Source organism: Natator depressus, chromosome 1 (genome assembly GCF_965152275.1).
Source record: "Natator depressus isolate rNatDep1 chromosome 1, rNatDep2.hap1, whole genome shotgun sequence".
Classification (NCBI taxonomy): Eukaryota; Metazoa; Chordata; order Testudines; family Cheloniidae; genus Natator; species Natator depressus.
The window spans coordinates 131,519,605-131,547,099 of NC_134234.1; the positions used below are offsets into that span (position 1 = coordinate 131,519,605).

Sequence of the window (27,495 nt, forward strand, 5' to 3'; positions counted from 1 at the left end):
ATTTACCTAGATGCCAACCAGGCTGGGAACCCATTATGTCCATACAAACAGCTATCTTCCCTCCATTAGCTAACTGTGAAACTCATCCTCCCATGTTATCCACCTAGAGCACAGTATCTTCTAGCTCTCCTATGGAGTAGCATTAGTAGAAGGAGAACCACTTTCCAAACAGGATCATGTTCTCTGTGTGACACAGAGATAGCTGTGACTCTGGTGGATTGTTTTGTTAAGACTGATTACACAGAAGTAGTGCAGAGGAAGAAATGCTGGTGGAGTATTAGGTAGCAGGAAGAAGTGAGTGTTTCTGCTCTGTGGCAAGAGTGCAACTCATACTGATCTCTGTAAGAATGCAAACTTCCCATTATGAGCTTTGCACATTTGTCAAGACATGCATCATAGAAATTATAGATGGAAACTGCCCCCTTCCACTCCACTCTCCCAGCTAGGTCATATCAAATCTATCCCTCAGTTTGTGCAGGTTTGTATAAAGTATATTTTAAAGTGCTTTATACAATTCAGTTCTAATTGACTGAAGCAACAGAGCTTCCATCACTTCCTTTGGAAGTGTGCTGTAATAGGCCTGATGGTTATGAAATGTCCCTGACGTTCTAAGGTTTTCTTTTATTTTAATACACTATGGTACAGCCCAGGATGAATTCTCCTAGTGGACAGTCACCAAGCTGCATATAGTGTACTTGTACCTATGTCAGTGCCCAGGATATTAGCAAGACAAGGCGAGTGAGATAATATCTTGTATTGAACCAACCTCTGTTGTTGACAGACAGACAAGTCATCAGGCTGCTTACAAACGGACCCAGCCTTTGGATTCTACATGCTATTCAAACTAACTGCATCTGGGCAGTGTCCTGTTGCTTCATCCCTAGCTAATTCTACGGGATATTCCGTAGGACATAGGGATGTAACTCCTTTAATCCTTTTGGGTAAAATTATAAAGTATCTAACAGACTGAAGACCCTAAATCTCACTGTCCTTCAATGGGACTTTGTCTCCTAAGTCACTTGGCTACTTTTGAAAATTACCCTTTTCTTTGTTCTTCTACTTTTTATCAAGTTCTTTATCCATTCACACCTCCTGCTACAGATGTTTATTTGATAGGTTTAAATAGGAGTTTTTCATTGCTATGTGAATTGTGCAACCACTACATGTCTACTCAAAGGTTTTCTGAAAATCCATTGCAGATACAGAGTCTTCTTCTAAATCTATCCTAGATTTATTTTAAGGGCTTGATCCTGCTCCTTTTTAAGCCAATGAGAAGTATAACTCTTATTAATTTAAATGGGAACAGGGATTGGGCCCTGATTTAGCAAATGCTATGATTTGCTCCATCTGGGAATAAAGGTGATTTCACAAGTTCAGCATAAGAGTCTATAGTTTCAGGAGATGGCTAAAGTCACCCCTTTTTGTTGAATATTGGTGTCATCTTTGAATACCTCCAGACAAGAGGATTTGTCATGTGTTCTAATAGGTTTTTAGTTTGAGATCTGTCTTCAGTACAAATATGCTAAAAACTACTGGTTTGGTTCTGATCTAGGAGAATTACTAAACTATGCTTAGTAAAATATCATCTTCCAAACAAATTTTAGCTTGGGATTTAACTTGTCCAAAAACTTTAAAGAGAATTTGTCTAAAGGCAAAATGTTAAAAGCTGGCTTTGAGCAGACATATGGAAGTACAGTTGCACGTAATTACTGAATTTTTAATAGCGTGGTTCAATTTAATGTTTACAAAATATTTTTAGATGCAGAGCTTCAGTCACATCTTAGAAATTAGTAAGTGCCATACACACTGAAGGTAAAATGTAATCCGTTCTGACCCAAAACAGCAATAACTGAAAGGCAATGGCTGCCATTCAAAAGTGAACATTTGCCAACTGTTACAACATTTGTTATCAGACATACTGCATCATTTCCTAAATTTACAATAGAAAATAACTGTAGAATGTCAGAGATCACTGTGAGAGAGATAGCAATTAAATTTTAAATTGCTTAACAGCCTTTAATGGCAACACTATAATGAGCTGGTGTTCTGAATCCAGTTCCTTTTGGAAATTCATCACACAAGCCATGGAATCGGTGTTGGCAGTCCCAGCAATTAGGCCAAACACTGAGTGAGTATTAAGAATGAATTACCTTTTCCTCCCCAACCATGATGTAAATGTGTCACATAAACAGGATAGAAGGGAGGATGCAAGCTTATTCAGTTTCTACTTGTGCTTATATCTGTTCTGTGGATAAATAAAATACTTCAGACTCCGGGGCTGTGAGACTGCATCTTTTACAAGTACAAAATTCACTAAAAAGAAATCTGTTAAAGTAATTAGTCCCAGCTACAAACAAATAAAGAATTAAGACATAGGTGCTCAGAATCCATAATATGATCCCACCTTGACAGATAGATTTTGGTTTGATATCACAATATAGATACCTAATATCTAAATATTAGACAGATATCTGTTAGTATAAAGACTACGTATTGGTCTATTTTAGAAGAGAAGATGTACACATACAAAGCCTTGACTCTTTACTACTCTTGATTACACTCCTGACAAAGACCACCCTTATTTAGGGATTCAGTTTATCCAATCTAACCGCAATTATTTATCTCAAAAATACTGACTCGGGAAGGTGAGGTTATGGAAAGTACCATGCAAAAGAAATCAATCTCATTTCTATTTCTTTGTTTATTATCTGCTATTTCTGAGATCATTGACTCTAATTCGGAACCTAACCATTCAAGAGATAACGCCTGTAATTCCCAGAGCACACCTAATGGATACTGCAGTATGGAGTGCAGCATTGATCCATACTGATCAATGACTCAACACTGCAACATAACCATGGGTGATATGTTGAGTACTCATTTGTTGATCATGCCAAATCAATATTACATTCTAAGCAACAACCAGTTCTGCTCAGTGTTCTCTTAGAAGGACCTTGTCATACAACTCTTTCCCCACACTTCAGACATGAAAGTTAAAAATGCCAGAGAGGACAACACATCTTTCTCCTGGAATGATGTAATGTACATGTGGTTACTCTCATGCTTGCCTTACATTTACAGATATTGCATTGTTATGTTCTTTACCTATACCACAATCCTTAATTAGCATTTTAACAGGGGAAAATTATATATTCTGGACTGTATTATATGTGGTGACTGTTTTCATGTCAATAGATGTGTGAATGTTCTCACTAATTTGTAACATTTATCCTAGGTTTAGCATTTTCTCGTGGCAACTATGCATCCTTTGTTACTAAAAACCAGGTAGCTGCAAGGAATTCTGCATGTTAAACTTGATACTGATAACTGTGTAATAGTCTAACATAAAAATAATCAGTTAAAGTTCCAGAATGCCAATCCAAAATAATTTACCTTGGAATGACTAAAGAGGCTTCAATAGACACCACAATCTGCTGGGAATCACACGTATCATACCAACAGTTTCAATCTGAGTCTCAGGAAAGATCAACTCTTTAATTCCCTAAAGCCAGTTTAGGACAAAAAATAACCTGTTCCAATTTTCAAGGTCACAGCAGTACCTTCAATTCCTTTTACAGTCTCAACTGTCTATGGAAACTTCCAGTTCTGAAATTCTGTGGCCTCTTACCAGATCTCTGAATACTTTCAAGTTCTTGGTAGGCAAATAAAAGGTTATGCAGCTGATGATTCAGCTGACTTGTCCTCTTTCAAATTCTCCTTCTCTAATTAGGCTTTGATTCTTTCATTCTCCAGTGGATGGACAATGCATTCTAGTTTAGTTATGCTTGAGTTACACAAACAGATAGGGAGATAAAGAACTAAAACTGCAAGGCATTTGAGGCTAACATAGTGGGAGCCATTTAAAATTACATCACAAACATAATAACTAGGGCTGTCGATTAATCGCAGTTAACGCACGCAATTAACTAAAAAAAAATTAATTGCGATTAATTGCAGTTTTAATTGCACTGTAAACAATAGAATACCAATTTAAATTTATTAAATATTTTGGATGTTTTTCTACATTTTCATATATATTGTATTATTTTTTATTATAAATATTTGCACTGTAAAAATGATAAAACAAAAGAAATAGCATTTTTCAATTCACCTCATATAAGTACTGTAATGCAATCTCTCTTTGTCGTGAAAGTGCAATTTACAAATCTAGATTTTTTTTTGTTACTTAACTGCATTCAAAAGCAAAACAATGTAAAAATTCAGAGCCTACAAGTCCACTCAGTCCTACTTCTTGTTCAGCCAATTGCTAAGAGAAACAAGTTTGTTTATAATTACAAGAGATAATGCTGCCCTCTTCTTATTTACAATGTCACCAGAAATTGAGAACAGGCATTTGCATGGCACTTTTGTAGCTGGCATTGCAAGGTATTTACGTGCCAAATATGCTAAACATTCATATGCCCCTTCATGCTTCAGCCACCATTCCAGAGGAGATGCTTCCATGCTGATGACACTTGTTAAAAAAAAAAAAAAAGCGTTAATTAAATTTGTGACTGAACTCCTTGAGGAAGAATTGTATGTCCCCTGCTCTGTTTTACCTGCATTCTGCCATATATTTAATGTTATAGCAGTCTCAGATGACGACCCAGCACATGTTGTTCATTTTAAGACCACTTTCACTGCAGATCTGTCAAAATGCAAAGAAGATACCAATGTGAGATTTCTAAAGATAGCTACAGCACTCAACCCAGCTTTAAGAATCTGAAGTGCCTTCCAAAATCCAAGAGGGACGAGGTTTGGCGCATGCTTTCAGAAGTCTTAAAAGAGCAACACGCCAATGTGGAAACTACAGAACCCGAACCACCAAAAAAGAAAATCAACGTTCTGCTGGTGGCATCTGATTATGAAAATGAACATGCATCTGTCTGCACTGCTTTGGGTTGTTATCAAGCAGAATCTGTCATCAGCATGAACACATATCCTCGGCAATGGTGGTTGAAGCATGAAGGGACATATGAATCTTTAGCACATCTGGCACGTAAATATCTTGCGACGCCAGCTACAACAGTGCCATGCGAATGCCTGTTCTCACTTTCAGGTGACATTGTAAACAAGAAGTGGGCAGCATTATCTCCTGCAAATGTAAACAAACTTGTTTCTCTGAGTGATTGGCTGAACAAGTAGGACTTGCAGGCTGTAAAATTGTACACAGTTTTATTTTTTAATGAGATTTTTTTTGTACATAATTCTACATTTGTAAATTTAACTTTCATGATAAAGAGATTGCGCTACAGTACTTGAATTAGGTGAATTGAAAAATATTTGTTTTTTTACAGTGCAAATACTTGTAATCAAAAATAAATATAAAGTGAGCACTGTACATTTTGTATTCTGTGTCGTAACTGAAATCAATATATTTGAAAATGTAGAAAACATCTAAAATATATAAATAAATGGAATTCTATTAACAGTGTGATTAATCATGCAATTAATCATGATTAATTTCTTAATTGCATGATTGTTCATGATTTTTTTAATCGTTTGACAGCCATAAGCTTAATCTACTACAAAGAGTTATATTTTCTGTAACCTAAACAATTCAGTTGTGCAATTTAGCAATGTTGAGTGCATTACATTAGAACCAAGCTTCAAGAGGTCTGATAGAAAGAAGATTGTTGAAAGAACCAAAGTTACTGAGATCATTTGAGAAACTTGTTTCAGAATCCAGATAATGTTTCATAAGAACGGCCATACTGGGTCAAGACCAATGGTCCATCTAGACCAGTATCCTGTCTTCCAACAGATACTTGACAGGGAGTGAACAGATCAGGGTAATTTATCGAGTGATCCATCCCTGGTCATCCAGTCCCAGCTTCTAGCAGTCACAGGCTTAGGGACACCCAGAGCACGGGATTGTATCCCTGACCATCTTGGCTAATAGCCATTGATGGACCTATTCTCCATGAACTTATCTAATTCTTTTTTGAACCCAGTTATACTTTTGACCTTCACAATCAACATCCCCTGCCAATGAGTTCCACGGGTTGACTGTGCATTCTGTGAAGGAGTATTTCCTTACGCTTGCTGTAAACGTGCTGCCTATTAATTTCTGTTAACCCCCCTTGGTTAACCCCTGGTTCATGTGTTATGGGAAGGGGGTAAATAATACTTCCTTATTCACTTTCAACATTCATGATTTTACAGACTTCTATCAGACCCCGCCTTGATCATCTCTTTTCCAAGCTGAATAGTCCCAGTCTTTTTAATCTCTTCTCATATGGAAGCTGTTCCATACCCTTTAATCATTTTTATTGCCTTTCTCTGTACTTTTTCCAATTCAAATATATCTTTTTTGATATGAGGTGGCCAGAACTGTATGCAGTATTCAAGGTGTTACCATACCATGGATTTATATAGTGCATTATGATATATTCCTTTCCTAATGGTTCCTAACATTCTGTTATCTTTTTTTAGTGCTGTTGCTTATTGAGCAGATGTTTTCAGAGAACTATCCACGATGACTCCCAGATCTTTCTTGAGTGGTAACAGCTAATTTATACCCATCATTTTGGATGCATAGATGGGATTTTTTCCATTCTGCATTACTTTTCATTTATCAATATTGAATTCCATCTGCCATTTTGTTGCTGAGTCACCCAGTTTAGTAAGATCTCTTTGTAACTCTTTGCTTTGGACTTAACTATCTTGAGTAATTTTGTATCATCTGCAAATTTTTCCACCTCACTGTTTACTCATTTTTCCCTATCATTTATGACTATGTTGACCAGCATTGGTCCAAGTACAGATCCTTGGGGGACCTCTCTCCACTGTGAAAACTGATCATTTATTATGCCCCCTTGTTTCCTATCTTTTAACCAGTTACAGATCCATAAGAAGACCTTCCCTCTTATCTCATGACTGCCTACTTTGCTTAAGAACCCTTTGTAAGGGACCTTGTCCAAGACTTTCTAAAAGTCCAAGAATGGTATATCCACTGGATCACCCTTGTCCACACAATTTTTACCCCCTCGAAGAAATCTAATTGACTGATGAGGCATGATTTCCCTTCACAAAAGCCATGTTGACTCTTCCCTCAACATACTGTGTTAATTTATGTATCTGATAATTGTGTTCTTCACTATAGCTTTCAACCAATTTGTGTGGTTCTGAAGTTAGGCCTACTGGCCTGTAATTGCCTCTAGGATAGCCTCTAGAGCCTTTTTTTAAAAATCAGCATCAAATTAGCCAGTCATCTGGTATAGAGTCTCATTCACATGATAGATTACATACCACAGTTAGTAGTTCTGCAATTTCATATTTGAGTTCCTTGAGAACTCTTGGGTGAATCCCATCTGGTCCTGGTGACTTATTACTGTTTAATTTATCAATTTGTTCAAAAGGCAATATGTTGTATACAGCCATGATCACCTGAAAATGCATTTACTGTATATTATACAATCATATGTTCTGTTTTGTTCTGTGAACATAGCAAGATTCTAGAATGAGGGTCTATAGATTTTGTCATCTTGTTTTCTGAAATGTAATTAAGTCAGGTGCATTTCTATATCCTCAGTTTTGACCAATATCATCTGATTGTGTGGATGTGTGACCGTTTTAGGTCAATTTTTTATAGACAATCACATGAATGTTTACAAATTGTTTTTAAAAACAGAGAAGTATAATATTGTTGATTACACAGACACTGAGCATCAGCTTTTCCTTCTATATGTATGTCTATATATGTCATTATCTAGGATAGTCAATTTATTGGCACATTTTAAGGTTTACTGAATAAAAAAAATCATATGTTTCAGTAACTGCCAGTGATTTACATCATGCAGAAACAGAACGTCTTACGTAACACATGTGCAATAAAAGCAAACAGATGTTTGCAGTCTAAGCACTGCACTAATGGAGGAGGTATGGCACTGTATCAAAGGCAAAACACAACATATTCAGAATTGCCCACTAGAGTTTTAAGTGCAGCTGCCTAATTTTGAATAAACAACCAATAAGATATCCCAAACCACTTTGTGGCATATTTCCATTCTTAAGGTAAGAATTTATAATTAATCGCTAATACTTAAAGTCCTCAGATAAAATAGGTTTGAATTTCAAACAGACTAAGAAATTAGAGACTGACTAAGAAGATAAAAATGTACAGTAAAAATAATGACTTATGTTACAGAATTCACATATTAGGAGAACAATCAGTTTTTAATACATAGGAATATGACACAAGTACAAAAAATATACCCCTCAGGGGTCCTGATTTGGGGTTTCAAATGGAACCTCCAAGATTAGGCAGTTACCACACAGAACTGCAGGAAACCCAGCAGCGCTGAGAACACACATCAGTGGAAGTTCATTGGGCACAAGTCAAGACCCTTTGAAAATGACGCTGCATATATCTATTGTATTACGAAACAAGACTGTTCTCAACCTGTAGGAATGACTGGAACTGTGGATACTGTAGTGCAAAAATTTCTTGTTTCATTATTCCTGAAAGTAACCTCAGCTGGTTTTAAATGAAGCTGAAATTATACAAACACTTCCTGCAAATAAAATTAATCACATGTAATAAGAGAACCTGCCCACTTCCATTCTGCCTTCACCCTAATTCTTTATATTAAGGGCCACCACAATTACTACCAATGGGTGCGAGTCCAGGAATAAGAATAGTGCAAGACCTAAAACCACTGAAAATGTTTCAGTCTGTAAGGTGAAAATGCTGAGTTTTGTATTAAGAAGTCCTCCTGGCTAAAACTGATTTCAAAACTAATCTGTTTCCCTAGTCCTGACATACTGTACAAAGAGCATAAAAGTCTGAGGACAAAGATCTCGATTTTGTTGATTGAGGCCACAATTTAGCAAAATGTTTAAGAACATGCTCGTGCTTAAGTCCCATTGACATCAGTATTGATGACAGAAGTTTCCTGGAAATATAGTTTTTTTGTCTTTCAGTGTTTTGCTGAACCAGGAATTTATCATGAAAATGACCAACCCCCCTATAAAATACTGTATTACAAACAAACCTCTGCATCAACAACACAGCCTTGTATTCTCTCAATCACTGGTCACAGCACCAAAAATTAGACTTAGTGTTGACTAATTTAGCAAAAAATAAAAAACACAACAGGAAATACTGTTCTAAAAGAAACCAGGCAGATACAGCCTGTTAAGGGCCACAGCACCTATAAATCTAGTTGCCTGAAATGGGAGTTGTGGGTGCTCAGCATCTTTCAGGATCAGGCCCAAAGTTGTAAGCATTCCAAAACTAAAATTCTGCCATGTGCTACTGAAATATAGTGTGGAATAAATACAGAAACAAATAAATCAATAGCACAAGCCTACCTAAAGCAGACTATTTGACAGATAACACAAGACAGACGCGCTGAGCTAATTTACTATCCACAGTCCATTGGCAGAGACATTCCTAGCCTTCATTTTCAGCCTAGTGGTTTTCTGCACTTTCCAAGACAGACAAATAGCACAGAATGGCTGATAGAATGATGTGTCACATCGTATATGATACAGGCTCTGTGTTTGTGCCTGCAAGGACCATTAGTTTTTAACCTTCTTAAATTTAAGTACTGATTTTTTTTTTACCTGATCAAGCATGTTAAAGTTGTGATCAATAAATATAAAATTTGAGCAGACTTCATGGAAGTACTTTAAACCAAGATTAATTTTTTAATCCTCTAAGCAGAATTGACCAATCATTTATTATCATCTGATAATTTTATGTCTCTTGAGCAGGGAAGAGAAAGGCTGTTCCCCAGCTTGAGACTGTCCTTCATTTGCATGACTCTTAAAACACATACACTCAGGGCAGCTGGCACTGTAAAAGCAACATAGGGCCTCCAAGAGGGAACACAATGTTTCAATCTTAGGTTGCAGCCCTGTGTGTTCTTCATAACTACATTTATGAATGTAGAGGTTCCACACAGCCAGGTGGGGCTTTAGGATTTGAGAACATCAGTTGCACTAGGAAATATACAGATTTTGAGTTGCATTTTAAATTTCCTAAATAGAGCAGCAAGGACAGCAGAAGTAAAAAACCAAAACAACAGATGCCCTTTCAGAAAATATAATCTGTATATTTAATCTTGAGGCAGCTGCTGTCTTCTCTTCAGCTAAACTAATATGCCCTGCCTACTCTTCTTCATTACCATTAATCCTAACAATGACTCAATGTAGGATCTGCAGAAGGTTCTTATAAATGTTGTCCCACTTGACCCCACCCTTTGACACCTGTCTCTCTTCAAGCTATTCCTAGAGATGTTGCTTGCAGCTCGACAACTGCTGACGGTTCTTTTCAATTAGGCATATGCTTCAGGGGAAAAAAGGAATTTACTTAGGTCACTTGAGGGCAATGAAATCACACATGCCATATAAAATGCTTACATTAGAAAACGATAGCGTAATAGAATGGTAAAACCTTTAACAAAACCCTACAGGGAGCACACAATTAGTACAGCATGCTCATCTATTATTGCTACCTCTCTAGTTACATTCTGAAAGTCTTGCGTTTTCTTATTGAAAAAGCATTAAGATATCAAAATGGAAATGTGATGTGCACAGCCTCTACTTGCTAATGTATGGGAGCTCTCAATCCCAATTACATGAAAAATTTAAAAAGTAAAAATAAATAAACAAAGCAGTGGCCCTGAAAAACCTGTTTAATTAAGAAACAGACAGTTGTTGTAGGGTGAACAGTCAACTCTAGTTTATTTACCTTGGAAACTTTTAAAAATATCCTTAAATTCTATAGTTCATGGATTAAAGAAAAAAATTAGTTTCCATATTCAATTTTTCTTTTACAATAAAAGTGTCATGATAACTACATCCAAGAGCCTCAGCTCTAAAGCTAACACTTTATTTGCTAATACCACAAATGGATAAGAACACTCCTGAATTTAATGCACCAGCAATGTTTCACTCAGAACCAAGCAAAATCATTTTTGTCTAAGTAATCAAAGCCTTTGTCAGAGAGTAATAACTTCACAGCTCTGAAACGTGAACAAAAATTTCCAACTCAGTCCTCTCTGTGTTAAAACTCGGACTGTCAAATCAGAGTTCTGTTTCACTTCAATCCTCATGTTTAGACAACTAAAGATGGTGCTATAAGTACATACATACACACAGAAGGCCTGATGGGGCACAACACCTTTGCTTAGATTCAATATGTGCATCTGTAAATCTGACATTTCTTTAGACTGAACATCATCAATGTACTTCATTATTTTCCTTGGAGTTAAACAATTAAAATTGACACAGATCCAAAGACTGGGAGATACCTTGTAGAAGTTAATTACATTATTTAACCTGGAATTAACCTTGAAAACAAATATATAGCTTTTTCTCCACCAACCATTTAAAGTGGAAACTTTTCCTCAGCGTTTCAAGGCGTATTAAAATGGAAGTGTTCTACTATGTGGGCAAAACTCATTTAAAAAAGATACATATTTACTGATGAAAAGTATCAAGGAGAAAGGCTATAAAGTTTATGCAGCTCAAGGTAATAGCTTCCCAAAAGACCCTCACCCATTACTGCCAGCTGCTCCACCCATAAAATGGCAGAAATATTGTCTTATGACCCAAATGCCATAAATATCGTGGGTTTGTGGGATGGATTCCCCTCCATTTTGTGGGTTCATGGACCAAAAAAATTGCTGGAACCAGTTTAACCAAATATAAAAGTAGAGTTCCTTACATACAGCTCATTGGCAGTGAAAGCACTATTTAACCACTTTGTACAGGGCGGTGTTCCCAGTTTCCAAGATTACTTTACTTGCATATCGTCACAGAGAGAATGTTTCTGTCTATCGATGTGTGAAGAAATATGCCCATTTTACAGACAATGGGCTCAGGCAGAGTAGATTAAGAGGGAAGAGTGATCTAGTGCAGGGGTTCTCAACCTTGTTTGAACCACATCTTACATCTCTGGCTTTCTTGCATGGGGAAAGGGAGGGGTTTTTTTTGTTTTTAAACTTGGAGGCCTCATGTCACTTACTCAAATTTATACCAGCTGCTCCTCTGTCATGACTGAGGGATGGTCAGGCCAAATTTGAATGGTGTTGTGATGTGCTTTGCCCCCCTAGAAAATTTGACAGGCCCCCCTCACAATTGAGAAACTCTGATCTTGTGAATGGGGCATTGGATTGAGATGCAGGAGACTTGGGTTCATTTCCCAGCTCATCCTCAGACATTTCTTGTGACTTTAGGTAAATCACTTAATCTAGGAATCAGGGTAGCAGCCGTGTTAGTCTGTATTCGCAAAAAGAAAAGGAGTACTAGTGGCACCTTAGAGACTAACCAATTTATTTGAGCATAAGCTTTTGTGAGTTACAGCTCACTTCATCGGATGCATTCAGTGGAAAATACAGTGAGGAGATTTATATACACACAGAACATGAAAAAATGGGTGTTATCATACACACTGTAAGGAGAGTGATCACTTAAGATGAGCTATTACCTGCAGGAGAGCAGGGGGGAGAAAACCTTTGGTAGCGATGATCAAGGTGGGCCATTTCCAGCAGTTAACAGGAACGTCTGAGGAGCAGTGGGGGGTGGGGGAAATAAACACAGGGAAATAGTTTTACTTTGTGTAATGACACATCCACTCCCAGTCTCTATTCAAGCCTAAGTTAATTGTATCCAGTTTGCAAATTAATTCCAATTCAGCAGTCTCTCGTTGGAGTCTGTTTTTGAAGTCTTTTTGTTCTAATATTGCGACCTTTAGGTCTGAAATCAAGTGACCAGAGAGATTGAAGTGTTCTCCGACTGGTTTATGAATGTTATAATTCTTGACGTCTGATTTGTGTCCACTTAGAACAACACTTCCTCAGCTCTCGTCCCCTAATTCCCCTACTCTACTTGCGCTACATTGATGACATCATCATCTGGACCCATGGAAAAGAAGCCCTTGAGGAATTCCACCATGATTTCAAAAATTTCCATCCCAACATCAACCTCAGCCTGGACCAGTCCACACAAGAGATCCACTTCCTGGACACTACAGTGCTAATAAACGATGGTCACATAAACACCACCCTATACCAGAAACCTACTGACCGCTATTCCTACCTACATGCCTCCAGCTTTCACCCTGACCACACCACATGATCCATCGTCTACAGCCAAGCTATACGATACAACCGCATTTGCTCCAACCCCTCAGACAGAGACAAACACCTACAAGATCTCTATCAAGCATTCTTACAACTACAATACCCACCTGCTGAAGTGAAGAAACAGATTGACAGAGCCAGAAGAGTACCCAGAAGTCACCTACTACAAGACAGGCCCAACAAAGAAAATAACTGAACGCCACTAGCCATCACCTTCAGCCCCCAACTAAAACCTCTCCAGCGCATCATCAAGGATCTACAACCTATCCTGAAGTACGATTCCCCACTCTCACAGACCTTGGGAGACAGGCCAGTCCTCGCTTACAGACAGCCCCCCAACCTGAAGCAAAGACTCACCGGCAACCACACAACAAAAACACTAACCCAGGAACCTATCCTTGCAACAAAGCCCATTGCCAACTGTGTCCACATATCTATTCAGGGGACACCATCATAGGGCCTAATCACATCAGCCACACCATCAGAGGCTCGTTCACCTGCACATCTACCAATGTGATATATGCCATCATGTGCCAGCAATGCCCCTCTGCCATGTACGTTGGTCAAACTGGACAGTCTCTACTTAAAAGAATAAATGGACACAAATCAGATGTCAAGAATTATAACATTCATAAACCATTCGGAGAACACTTCAATCTCTCTGGTCACTCGATTTCAGACCTAGAGGTCACAATATTAGAACAAAAAGACTTCAAAAACAGACTCCAACGAGAGACTGCTGAATTGGAATTAATTTGCAAACTGGATACAATTAACTTAGGCTTGAATAGAGACTGGGAGTGGATGTGTCATTACATAAAGTAAAACTATTTCCCCGTGTTTATTTCCCCCACTGCCCCTCGGAAGTTCCTGTTAACTGCTGGAAATGGCCCACCTTGATTATCACTACAAAAGGTTTTCTCCCCCCCAGCTCTCCTGCTGGTAATAGCTCATCTTAAGTGATCACTCTCCTTACAGTGTGTATGATAACACCCATTTTTTCATGTTCTGTGTGTATATAAATCTCCTCACTGTATTTTCCACTGAATGCATCCAATGAAGTGAGCTGTAGCTCACAAAAGCTTATGCTCAAATAAATTGGTTACTCTCTAAGGTGCCACTAGTACTCCTTTAATCTAGGTACTGTTTGATCTGTGTCTATATAACAGCACCTAGTACAATGGGGTCCTGGTCCATGGCTGAGGCTCTAGGTGCTACAATAATATAAATAAATAAATACCCTGTGCTTCAGTTCCCAACAGTAAAATGGCAGTAAAACATTTCTACCTCCCAGGGTGTTGTAAAGGTAAATTCTGTTCATGATTATGAGGTATTCAGATCAGTACCATTAAGTATCTAGACAGAATAGAATCCAATGGATTAAGAGTGTGTATTTCTCTTGGCATGTGTTTCTCCTGTTCTGAAAGCTTCTATTTTATTTACAAATATCCCTAATAAAATCTCTTATCTTGTACCCTACCTGAGGCACAATAATATAGAGTTTCTTCAGGTACCATAAACTGAAGCCAGCAAAGATGGGGTGGGAGGTGAGGTGAGTGAAGTTCAGAAGCCACAGTCTTTGCTCCTGGTCCTCCATTCCCAGACTCCCTATTGCTGCTGAGTTCCATCGAAACCAATGATATTTCAGGAGGATAACATGGTATGTTCAGACGTTGGCCCATGTCTAAGAACTCACTATCTACTTTTCTTGCAGAGGATCCTGTAAAAATGCTATACTGAAGATACAGCATTGCTGTTTTATGTATGTAACTCCCATTAATATATCACTTTGAAGGTCAGGAGTTTGGAAATATCCTGTATATTTATGAATGAGAAACTAAATTAGCATAAGTGAATTTTAACATTGCCAATTCCTTATCCCGAATGAATGTTTTAGCTAGGAAATATTACATTACAGGAGCTTGCAATATAACTGTTTACTGTTAGGCATACATTAATAAATCTTGCAACATTGTGAAAGTTAACTGTTTTGTTTCTAGTGTGATCAACTTCTTAAAAATCTTCTAAATTTTTAGAAATATTAATGTAATTTTTTTTTGCTATTTTGGCTCCCAGGAAAGACACAGACATACCAATTAAATTCTTAACGCAGATTTGTTGTGACGAGATTATCAGTCAAAGCTTAGTGCAATGCAATCATATAACAGTGAACCACCAGAATGAGAGAAATGAAATCACCCTAAAAACAAAGTCTGCACCTGTTTCTGTCAAGTTTTCTGTACACGGTATTCTTCTGTGGAAGGTACCTCTCAGAGGGATCAGTTAAACCAAACTTTCATTTGTAATTTTTGTATCATCAGTGCAATAGAATTTGAAGGAAATTCTACACTTAGCTGCATTTTAACACTGACTGTCCTGACGTGCTGTACAACAATATGCAATTAGAAGGCTATTGAAACATATTCTTTCAGATTTCCACTTTTAATGGCATTCTTACTGAGATATTCTTCAGAGAACTCTTTTGCTCTCTGGATTCAAATCAGAATCTATTGTAAAGGTTATCAGAATCTGTAAATGTTCCCTAAGCAATCCACATTTTTGTTTTGTACCTTGACAACTTTTCTTTTAGGAGAACAAGTTTAATTTACAAGTTTAGCAAGACCAAACCAGGCTTATTAGTAAGTAACCTGTGCTTATTATTATTGCAGGTATCCCCCTATTCCATGTACAGCGAGCAAGAACATTTCAGCTGTGCTGACTGAGCTCCAGTACTACCAATCAAAATGAAGTATACTAGAAACTATGGAATAAAGAGATATTTCACTTTTTAAAAAAAATGCACTAAACCTTAAAAATAAGGGCTTTTAGTGTGTGCATATTAGAAATTTTGCATTCTGCAGTTTGCAGGGATTCAGACAGTTAATCAAAGCATCCTAGCTTTATTTCCACAGTTTCAGCTTGCATCTGTGTTCCATCAAAGATAAGAAACTTTGATAATCTCTTTGGTAAAGAAAGGTGTATCCGAATTAGAAACACATGGAAAGTCAGATAAACTAAAATAATTACCCCACACAGATGTTACTGTGCACAAGAGGCATAAATTGTCTAGAAGTATTTCTAAAATGTGCCAAGCCGTTTTAGGACTGAACGAGATATAAGAATAAGACTTAATAGTAGCACTCTCATTTCCTCCTCATTCTAACAAGGCCGCTTCTAAAATGAAAGGGACTTACCTGCTTCTCCATTTTTATACTGTCAGTTACTGTTCTTTTCCTGAAATTCTGTTTGTTTGTTTCTTTAAGTTGATAGTTCCTCCAAGTAGGGTGCTTTGTTGCCTGGCTTGTGCTGGTTTTCTCAAGATCAGCTGAACTGTAGTCAGTTTGATTCAGGAAGCTGTGCTCTGTCCAGCCTACTGATCACTCCCACTCTCCAGGGTGTGTGCTTACTCGTCTCTCTCAGTCAGACTAAAAACCAGCCAAGCTCATTTCAGTGTAGCATGTTTCCTTATATAGGTAAACAAGCACTCCATTCCGGGTGTAAGAAGCTAATTGGAAATAGGTGTACGTTAGTTAACTCCACAAATACCAAATGGTTTGAAGGCATGTAGTTTGCTAGCAAGCACTGTAAAAGACACTGCAAAAGGAATATGGTACCAGTTTAATTTAGAGCATGGTTTATCATCTATTCAAATAGTCATTTGATTAAAACTAAGATATTCTGCATTATTACAGAACATTAAACAGAGTTTTTACAACAGTGGCACTACACCCTCATCATCCAATACTTTAATATTGATGAGAGAAACAAAGCACAAAAGATGACACTGGTACCTGTATCTGTGTATAAACACAGAATCTGAGAGTTTTTAAAAATTAGCAGTGCTCAGAATGTTTAATACAAGATTACAGTAAACTGAATTTTATGTGCAAGAAGTAAAGGCTACAAATTATTAAAACAATAAAATAGAACAGAAAAGACTGGGATAAAAAAAGCTTGTTGTGTCCCATCTTCAATTCCTTTGTTTGTATTTTGGGTATTTTTAGCATTTAAGTTCTTTGGGACAGGGATCTCCTTTTTTATATCTATCATACTATCATACTGCCACTATCATACCTTGAGATGCTTTACAGAAATCGCTAGACACACAAGGTGTCCCCTTAGGGCACACATGCTTCTAAAGGAGTGGCTATTTATGTGAGGAATTGTGGAACTAATACATCTGAATTTTTCATGTATCTTTAACTCCCCTCAACTGCACTCTGCCTACTAATCCATTTCTTCATGGACTGCTTCTAACATTTCAAAACCAGAGCAGCTTCAACAGTCAGGTAATTCATTAAAAATACCACAAGTTAAACACATTCTCGGCTGACTCCAGTCAGATCAAGACTCACCTCTTTGCCAAAGCCTTCCCTTCACAAAAGAGAGCATTGCCAGCATAATATGGGGGATATCAAAAGATGAGAGGAAGTAGAAAGAAGCAAAAAGCGAAAACGAAAAAAGTGGATAAAAACTGGAAAAGGGGAGATATAGTGGGGAGAGATATTAAATATTAAGTACAGATATATACAGTCCTAAGAGGAAAAAAAACAACTTTTCATTCTTTCATGCCAAACATATACAGTCGCACGGCTCATGACAGGCAATATTCAGTCCTGAACCAGCAACAGGTATTACGTCTGGTAACAGGTGAGTTATTAGGGTTAGAAATATCAGAATACCAGAAAGATAAGGTTCTTCTCTTTCCAAGACAGCAAGACTTTTTGTTTAGCTCCAAGAACCCATGATATATGGGATTTTAAGAGCCGTAGATTAGTATGTACTGTTTAGAAAAGCTATGTCTGGTCATTTTGAATTGTTTCAATACTTCATTAGTTAGAATATTCCTCTTCCTCTGCATCATGAGCATTTGGCCTCATGATACTGAAGAAGCCTGGCTTTACAGGTAGAGAAATATGAAAAATGATTCCAATAAAAATTATAAAACACTCCATAAATACATTTAAAGTAGTCTACCTGTAAAATATGTGGCATATACCAAATACCTGACCATGGGATGTGGTATAATGGTCTTCATGGGATTCATTTAGGATCATTTAAATAATTCACTTGTGGCTTCACTACTTGTGGGTAAGTTGGCCACGCCAAACTCATACTATTATGATAAAAACTATTTGTACTGCACCACACCATGTATTCTCTCCCTATAAGTAAAACATGTGACAAATCCCCAATTAAAAATCAACTTTTATATTAAGCAAGTCAAATTTGCACCTGTACTGAAATCAGTTGGATTCTCCAGTTGATAATAAAACGGATAATAAACACTTGAGAGGGCTGATCCTGACTCTCAGTCCTGATACTATTACCATTCTTCCAGCAAATCCACAGCCCCAGAAGCAAATCACACATCAAAAACTATTCCTTCCCACTACTCACCTCTGTTCACACATGGGTCCTTCCACCCATACCTATTACTTCTCTCTCCGTCCCCTCCCTCCACCACATCCCCAGAACCTATTCACCCACTGCCTCCCCCAGCTCAGCCCTCTGTTCACCTCCATCCATGAGCCAAAGACTCTAAAGATAATCAATATCTGGATTTGAATCCATCAGGAATACTCACTATTTATCTATAGAATCCCAAAATTATGGGTTTGTCATATCCCTAGTACATGGCATAGTGATCACACTTTAAAAGTTTCTTCAATTTTGAAATATACTACTGGTTTGGGAGATAGTCTCTTTACTTAAAACAGAGAGTAGCAGTGGAACTAGCAATCTCTCAAATCGTAAAAATATTTTCACTACACTTTCACTGTGTACCTACACCAAGGAATTAAAATAATTCATATTAGTAATATATTACATGTAGTCAGATTTTATTTAAATGGCTGCTGTAATGTACAGTATGGCCTTTTAGCAGTTGTCTGATTTTGAGGGTTGAAAAGTCATGGAGACTGATTGCTTTCATTTACTTTCCTGTCATTCATGTACTGTCTGCAAGTGATGATAGGATTATATTAATTACACTGGAATCAACCTCATATATTAATAAGTTGCAAGACATAACATTTGAGTATGCATATGTATGTGCCTATTCCATATGAAATACTCCCATTTTGGTCCTGTAAAATATTTCTTTTTAAAATTTGGGAAATGGAAGGGTTGATATGAAAAGGATCAGGAATTAATGCAAGTAATGGCAACAGTGGGGTTTCCAGTGTACTTTGGGTAACTTTAAACACAAAGCTTACAATTTAACTACACTGTGCCATGCTCCTTTGGAGTGATGGTACCCCGTTTTCCATTCTCAGCATTCACTAGAAGCTCAGCTGAGATTATTGTATTCTCCACCTTTTATCTGGCATCTGTTTGTAATTACAATGAGCTTTGTTTACTGTGGATAAGGACAGTCTCTAAGGAGGACCTCAAAGGTCAGTGACTAATCCAGTGAACCACGCTGCCTCTTCATGACTGCCAATTGTTCTCCTAAGTAGCTGCGTTCTCTACAGTGCAGGCGACTATTCATGAGACCTATTCTTGCCTCTTAAATGAGTGACTTGCTTTCATTTTGCCTTCATAACTTGTTCATAAAATGCACCCGCATTTCAGTGGTTACATAGTGATGGAATCAGTATCATGCTCAGAAACAGAAATCCAGTAAAAATTGCAATTTTCCCATGTTGCCTGGTGAATTTGGAGAGATCATAAAGGGGAAAGGCCTGGCACCAAAAAGCTAAATAACCAATGCCCATCATTTTAATAAAAATCACAGCCTGCCTTCACTATTCAAGTAACTAGCTTAAGAATTCCTCTCACTATAAAAATCTAAAGTACGAATTCAATCTCTTGTTACTGAACTCTGCATTTGATTGACCACAAGTATCTGTATAGGCCCGGTAAGCTATCACATTAAAATAATATTTTTGCAACCTCCAGTCTTCTCTAATCCATAACTTTCTGAAAATTTCCCTCTTTAGGTTGAAACTGTCCATGCTTGAACACCACAATAAACTGGCTACATTTATTGAAGCCATTGAGTTTAAACGAGGGGAGATGTGCAACATTTGGTTGCACAACATTATTATGCTACAGTTTTAGGAGTTAAGCTGCTGTTGCACTCTTGAGATCTTGACTCCATGAAGTCAATTGCAAAAATCCCATTGAATTTACTGAGGACAGGATTTCACCCTCCCTCTTGGTCATGACATCTCTTAATCACCAGTCTATCACCAGAACAATTTCTGTGGGACTGCTCCTTTCTGACAGGCCACCAATTCAATAGTTCATGTTCTTTTTCTCCATAACATCACCCAGAACTGAAGACAGATAAATCACACACTTTCATGAATGGCAACAATATGTATTTCCTCAAATAAAATTGACATATTCAATCCAAATGAGATAAGATAAAAAATGTATTAAAAAAAGGAGAAAACCACACATAAAACTCAAGAAATTGTCTAAATTATTCCTAAAAAATGTCTGATGTTAACCGAACTCATAGAACATTGGTTACAAAAGAAGAGTCTAAAAGGCTACCATATTACAGTCTCCATTTGACATATTACAGTCTCTGTGTCTCCTAAAGCTGCACTGTGAAGTTATACAACTCTCCCTCTCTATAGACAAGAACGCTGGGCTGGCCGAGGCCAGACAAAAAACCTCAAACTACCTTCATTCAATAACTATATGTATGTTCTTAATATTTCCATGTCATGGAAGTGATTGTTTCTAAAATAGACCAATTAACCATGCATACTTAAAATGGAGAACTAGCACTCTGAGGTTAAGGCATTATAATTCTATTAATACAGATCAATCAAGTATGTAAAACACACAACTATGAGTTTTTCCCCCATTTTATCCTTTTTCCCCAACAAATGCACAAAATAAAATTAATGCAAGAAATTATATTAATGAAACATTTAAGTTGCAAATGAAAAGAAGCCAGGAAGAAGTCAGGAAATGAAAAGGTTACGGGTTTCAGAAAATGCTAACTTGTTCATGTTGCACATACTATATGCAGTATTTTAAAGTATTGGGTCAATTGTTAAGCACGTAACTGATCTGTATGGATCAGTTCACTATAATAAAAAGTGAAGGTTGTATAGTATTTTCTGATTTGGGTATTTAATTTTACAACCTTAACATATTGCTTTTAATAAAGCATTGCTTATAACATTCTACCATATTTATTAACCTTTACATAGGAACAAAGATGTCAAAACATGCTAAAGTCCTATGGATATTATTTTACCCTTGGAAAAAGATCACAGTGGTTTCTTCTTCATCTCTCACAAAATGTTTCATTAAAACCTTTGTAATACTACAGTCTTCTACCAAGTGTAAGGGCTACTTTAGGCCTCAAAAACATGTTGATACAAGACCAAAAAATCATGGGTTTTTTTTCATGAAATAAATTAAAAACTCAAAGTTGTGGGATCTGATGAAGCAATCGGTATGGAAGGCAGCAGAAAACTATTTGGTACTGAGGAGCTTAAGTGTATTAGTAGGAGAAGTTAATGAAATAATGATAATAATGTTATTAAGATTAGAGGGGGATTAAAATACTCTGGAAAACAAATAGTAAAAATGTATATGTTCTCAGCATGGAAAATGCCTTCTGAGACCCATGAGAAGACTATTCAGAATATCTAGACCTACAAGGGTCTCATTGGAAGTACTTAGAGCTAGATTCACAAAGAAAATTAGTTGCCTAGATAATAACTGGGATTCAGAAAGCCTGAGTTTGGCACCTAGGCTCCTTATACAATGAATTGGGAGAGACCAGAGCTTTAGAATGGAAATCACAAAAGCCAGCACATGCTAGGTGGCTCCTCATCTAAACTAGCCAATGGGGGATGCCTAGCCAAAGCCCCACCCTTCTCTCAGAAATAGGTGCCTCCCTCTGCTTGAGAGCCTCAGCTGAAAACCCTCTCTTGGTGTTAGGCACCTGTGCCGTTTCTGCAAGAAGCCATGGAGTGAGGAGGAACTTATAATTTTTAGCTGAGTAGTCAGAGCACTCACATAGGATGTGAGAGACCCGCAGTTCAGTTCCCACCCCTCTGCTGAGAGAGGGGGGGCGGGATTTAAACAAGGGGTTTCCTATTTCTCAGCTGAATGCTCTAGCCACTGGGCTATTCAAATGTGAGCTCCTTCAATCTCTCCTGCTGACACTGTTCCACTTTGAATGAATTATGAAAGAATCATTGGAGCAGGGGTGACCGGACCCTATGTCTCCCACCTGCTAGATGAGTGTTCTAATCACCAGGCTACAGGATCATTGTGATGGTTGTGCACAAGAGCTCTCTTCCCTAACCCCCCTCACCCTCAGTGGATTCTCTCATTATTTAATCACAGTGCAACAGCTTCAGCATAGGACCAGAGATTTTAGGCACCTACAGGGTTTGGGGCAGCTAAGCAGCAGTTTTGTGAAAGTGGCTGTTAGGTGCCTACGTCCTTTTGTGAATCCAGCTCTTACTTCTTAGACCTTAGGAATCTAGACAGCAGAACATTTCTCCAAGTCTTTATCAAAATCTGGGATCTCAACCACTAAGCCAGGCTGTAATTTGAGTTTGTTTTACAGCCCTTTAGTCTTTCAAGATTTCCGTAACTAGCCAGTAACTATGACCTTCCTTCAAAGCTTTACAAATCTGTTAACTCCAGGGCTATTTAGAACGTTCTGCCTTTATTTGATCAGATAGGGAGCTAGCTATCTGAATGTCAAACTAATTAAGGTGGGATAAAGATCTTTGAGCTTGGAGGATGGAGGAAATTGTCATGTACGGAACAAAACATTATGGGTCAAATTATATTTGGCCCTGTGTGGGCAAACCGAGGGGTGAGTACCACAGCCCAGCACAATCCTGAAGGAGGCCAGCATCAGTTGGCTGACTATACTAGAGAGCACATGGGTGGGTGAGAGCTAATGGTCCAAAGCAGATGTGCCTGAGAATGATAAGGGAAGGCCATGGTACCCTGAGCACCAGACAGCACTGGAGGGAAACTTGTTACACATTTTAACCTGCTCACCCACATCCTGGAGGAAGCACTGCTCAGGCAACATGCTTCCTTCCCTTACTCACTGAACATCTCTGCCTTTTACAGACATAATTTAGCCCAAGCCTAATAAAAAGGAATAATGGATAAAAGATAGCCCCAAATTAAGGTTAAATTAAAAATAAAATTCAAGTATCTATTCACAAAAATAAAGAGCATGGGCAATAAATCCGAGGAATGTGGTCACGTATGTGAGAAAGTAGACAGAATGATGCCTGACATACATAAAACATGATAGGATAAATTGACAGAAATGGAATTTCATTATTTATGGATAGAATCTATGGGCCAATTCAGTGTTGGGGTGAATTTATATTTAAATTATCGGTACATTTAGTGACATAGAGTTGCCTTTCAGGAGGAAAAGGCAACAGTAAATCTTTATGGATTAATGTAATGAAGGAAAAGCAAAGTGGATGGGTAACAACAGACTGCTACAAATCTGACTCAAAATATATAGGGGAGGGGATGAAGAGATTGTTCTAGAACACACAAATATAATGAATATATTTGCGTAAAAATTGGATCTCTGTCGGCTTCTTGAAATATTTGGAGAATAATTTCTTGTTCCAAAAAGAGGAAAACATACCAGGGATACTGCAATTTTAGATTCAGCCTTGATACAACAAACAGTCAGTGGAAAGACTAATGCCATATGGAAAATATATACATTTAAATATTATACTTGAGAATGGAGAGGTAACAATTCTTACATTCACATCACTGAAAAGGCCTCATTGAGGATAGCATGAAGCGCTTTGGGCATCTCAGTACAAACAGAAGTGATAAAGAGAGAAAGCAAAGAAGGGCAGTAACAGTAAGAAAGTTGGAAGGTACCACAGGAGGAACAAGGTGAAAAGGAGACATTATTTAAACATACCAGAGAGTACATATGAACTGTTTTCTGTTTTAAGGGAAACCAGGTGAAAGAGGGGGAAGACTTATTCAAAGTTGACCAAGGATACATTAAAAGAAGTAATGGTCTTCACCTAAAGAAGAACAAGTTAAGATTAGATACCAGGAAAAACTTCCTAATAAGAGCTATTAATCAATGGAACAGCCTGCTAAGAGAAGCCACAGAGACATCGTCAGAGGAAATACTTAGAGAGAGATTAGATAATACACTCAGACGAATAGCATAGCAGATAAACCTGCACTACAAGCACGGGGCTGGACTTGATAACCTCTTCCAGCCCTAACTTCTGAGTCTTTGCTTTATGCTACATATATTAATATATGTAGCATAAATATTTCCATCACAATATTAATTAAAGGCCAGATACTGAAACATTCACCCATTCCAGGAATCCTTTGTCACATGAATATTCTCATTGAAATCAGTTTATCCCAAGTTGTTTCACATGATAGAAAAATCTCAGAAATGTTCAGAAAATTCTCTCAGAAAATGTCACAGTTAGAAAATCCTTCTGCCACTATCTGCCAGGTCCTAGTTTGAGACCAAAGTATGGAAGACATTTCAAATTAAGGTTTTAGATTCATCTATTCAACAGAGATGGGGGAAATTGCCTTCCCAGCTTTCCTTCTGCCTACACAAAAGTCATCCACTTCCCAAGGCTTGTTAGTGGATGGAAATTGTCGGGGGAGGTTGGAGGACCCTGACAAACCTCCTAAGGCTTGGGATGATGAGCCTTCTAACACTTGTGGCATGTGTGAAGAGGGTCCCCCAGCAAACCCCTTCAGGCTCATAGGGACATGATGTATCCATGTGGAGCCCTATTCTTGTGCACTTCCTAGCATCTGCAGAAACGGGTCCCTCCTATAGAGGAGATCCACAGGAAGAGAAGGAGAGTCCTCCCCACAATGACCTTGATCTCTCTATTCCCAGCTCTCACAGAGCTCCAGCAAGGAACCAGTGGATCCAGACAGATACACGAGAGTAGGGCTCTTTTTAGGAAGTCAGCAGGCAGCGGGACAATAGCCCTTCCAAGCTCCCTGCTCTCTCCTCAAGGGTTACTTAATATTTAGCTAATGTAATGAATGACCTTGCTGGTCTCTTGTAATGAAATATATCATTAAGCCACTCAAACTGTATTAGCTCTGCCTTGTAGCAACACCCTGAGCAAATTAGATATTCAGACTACCTCATCCTTCCATAATAAGCATCATTTTAGCAATCACCGCAAAAATCAAGGTATTAAGCTTACCTATGCCGTGGTTGCACCAACTATGGGTTACTTTATGTTCATACGCCACCCAGAGAAAAGAAAATGCTTACTTTACAAATTCCCAGTTGAACAAATAGCACACATCAGGCAATCATTCCCCAGTCCTCATTCAGGCCCTAATACTGGGAGCTGCAAAGGTACTTAGAACTTTGCTGCTGGGCCCTACAATTACATATTAGCCACTTATGCAAGTGTCATTAGGCACAGTCAGCTTGCCTGCATATATCAGCATCCTGGTCCAGATCATGAAATCAAAGCCCTTGCAATAAAAATATGGTTGTTAAATGGTGACAGAGCAACTCACTCAGTATTGGAGACTTACATATGAAACCAAATATAACCAAACATTCTATGTTGCCAGAACTCCTGCAGCAAAAAGAAGGTGAGAGGCTGATATCTCTGCAGTGCCAGAATTAAGATAGCTTGGCTACCTTACTTGTGCATTCCATCCTTTTAAATATTTGGGTTTCTTTTTTAAATTTAGCCTTAGATTCTCTGAATTTGTGTATAGGCATGTGTGTTGTGTGAGCAGAGAGAAAATAGACCATAAGCTTGAGTAGGAAACTTGAGAACGATCTCTTACTCAGCGGTCCTTCACTTTATCAAGACCCTCATGCAACACATCCTGGTCCTCTCTAAGAATCCGAAGACCAATAACTCTATGATTTCAACTTAACTCCACAGATTTGATTATTTCTAGTAGTCAATTGGCCCACCCATGATGGACAAATTGTCACATGAGGAGTTTAAAGAATTGGGCACTGATGTGATATTTTGCCATAGGATATACTATTCACAGAAGCAGATATAAATGGCAAAGTATTGACAAACATGGAAGTTTAATTAACTCCAGTGTCTAAGAAAACTTTTCTGCTTTTAAACCGATATCTAGGTACTGGAACGTATGCATTGTCCTGGGGGCTCCATTACCCAAGCTCCAATATTTGCTAACTTAAATGTTTATTTTCCTATATTGCTTGAACACCTCTCATTATTCTCTCTTTTCCAATAACGTTGGGAGTGTAACTGAAGGGAGAATTCGACAATTGCTCAGCCTCTTATGGTAATTGCTGTGACACTTATTTTTATGAATTTGGACAAACTACCAGCTGTCTTCAAAAGCAGAACATGATTGCCCTTTACTTTTAAGCAGGAATGTTTAGTTTAAAAACCGTCTTAGAATTACGCTGCTTGAAGAGGAAAATAAAAGTTTGTTTTGGGGGGGGAGAGTTATAAGGGGGGGCTGCTTTTTTACTGCCTGATAGTACCAGGTTAATTTAAAAATATTAGCAGTCATGTAAAGAAAATCCAGGAAGTAAAAGGAACTTTTATTCTCTCAGAAACAGTCCCATTCCTCTCACCTTTCTATCGTAGCATATAAGCTTTCTGTATCAGGGAACTGATGGGCAGGATCCCCTGGGAGAATAACACGAGGGGGAAAGGAGTCCAGGAGAGCTGGCTGTATTTTAAAGAATCCTTATTGAGGTTACAGGGACAAACCATCCCGATGTGTAGAAAGAATAGTAAATATGGCAGGCGACCAGCTTGGCTTAACAGTGAAATCCTTGCTGATCTTAAACACAAAAAAGAAGCTTACAAGAAGTGGAAGATTGGACAAATGACCAGGGAAGAGTATAAAAATATTGCTCAGGCATGCAGGAGTGAAATCAGGAAGGCCAAATTACACCTGGAATTGCAGCTAGCAAGAGATGTAAAGAGTAACAAGAAGGGTTTCTTCAGGTATGTTAGCAACAAGAAGAAAGTCAAGGAAAGTCTGGGCCCCTTACTGAACGAGGGAGGCAACCTAGTGACAGAGGATGTGGAAAAAGCTAATGTACTCAATGCTTTTTTTGCCTCTGTCTTCACGAACAAGGTCAGCTCCCAGACTGCTGCACTGGGCAGCACAGCATGGGGAGGAGGTGACCAGCCCTCTGTGGAGAAAGAAATGGTTCGGGACTATTTAGAAAAGCTGGACGAGCACAAGTCCATGGGGCCGGATGCGCTGCATCCGAGAGTGCTAAAGGAGTTGGCGGATGTGATTGCAGAGCCATTGGCCATTATCTTTCAAAACTCATGGCGATCGGGGGAGGTTCCGGACGACTGGAAAAAGGCTAATGTAGTGCCCATCTTTAAAAAAGGGAAGGAGGAGGATCCTGTGAACTACAGGCCAGTCAGTTTCACCTCAGTCC

General features: G+C 38.1%; 1 protein-coding gene across 1 annotated transcript in view; it reads right to left on the minus strand.

The window, feature by feature from the left end:
* Positions 1–16,452, minus strand: part of MID1 (midline 1) — a 324,140-nt gene extending 307,688 nt beyond the window's left edge. Inside the window, exon 1 of the mRNA XM_074966579.1 lies at positions 16,289–16,452. The gene's annotated coding sequence lies outside the window, so the exon portion shown is untranslated. The remainder of the gene's footprint in view (positions 1–16,288) is intronic.
* Between the last annotated feature and the right edge of the window lie 11,043 nt (positions 16,453–27,495).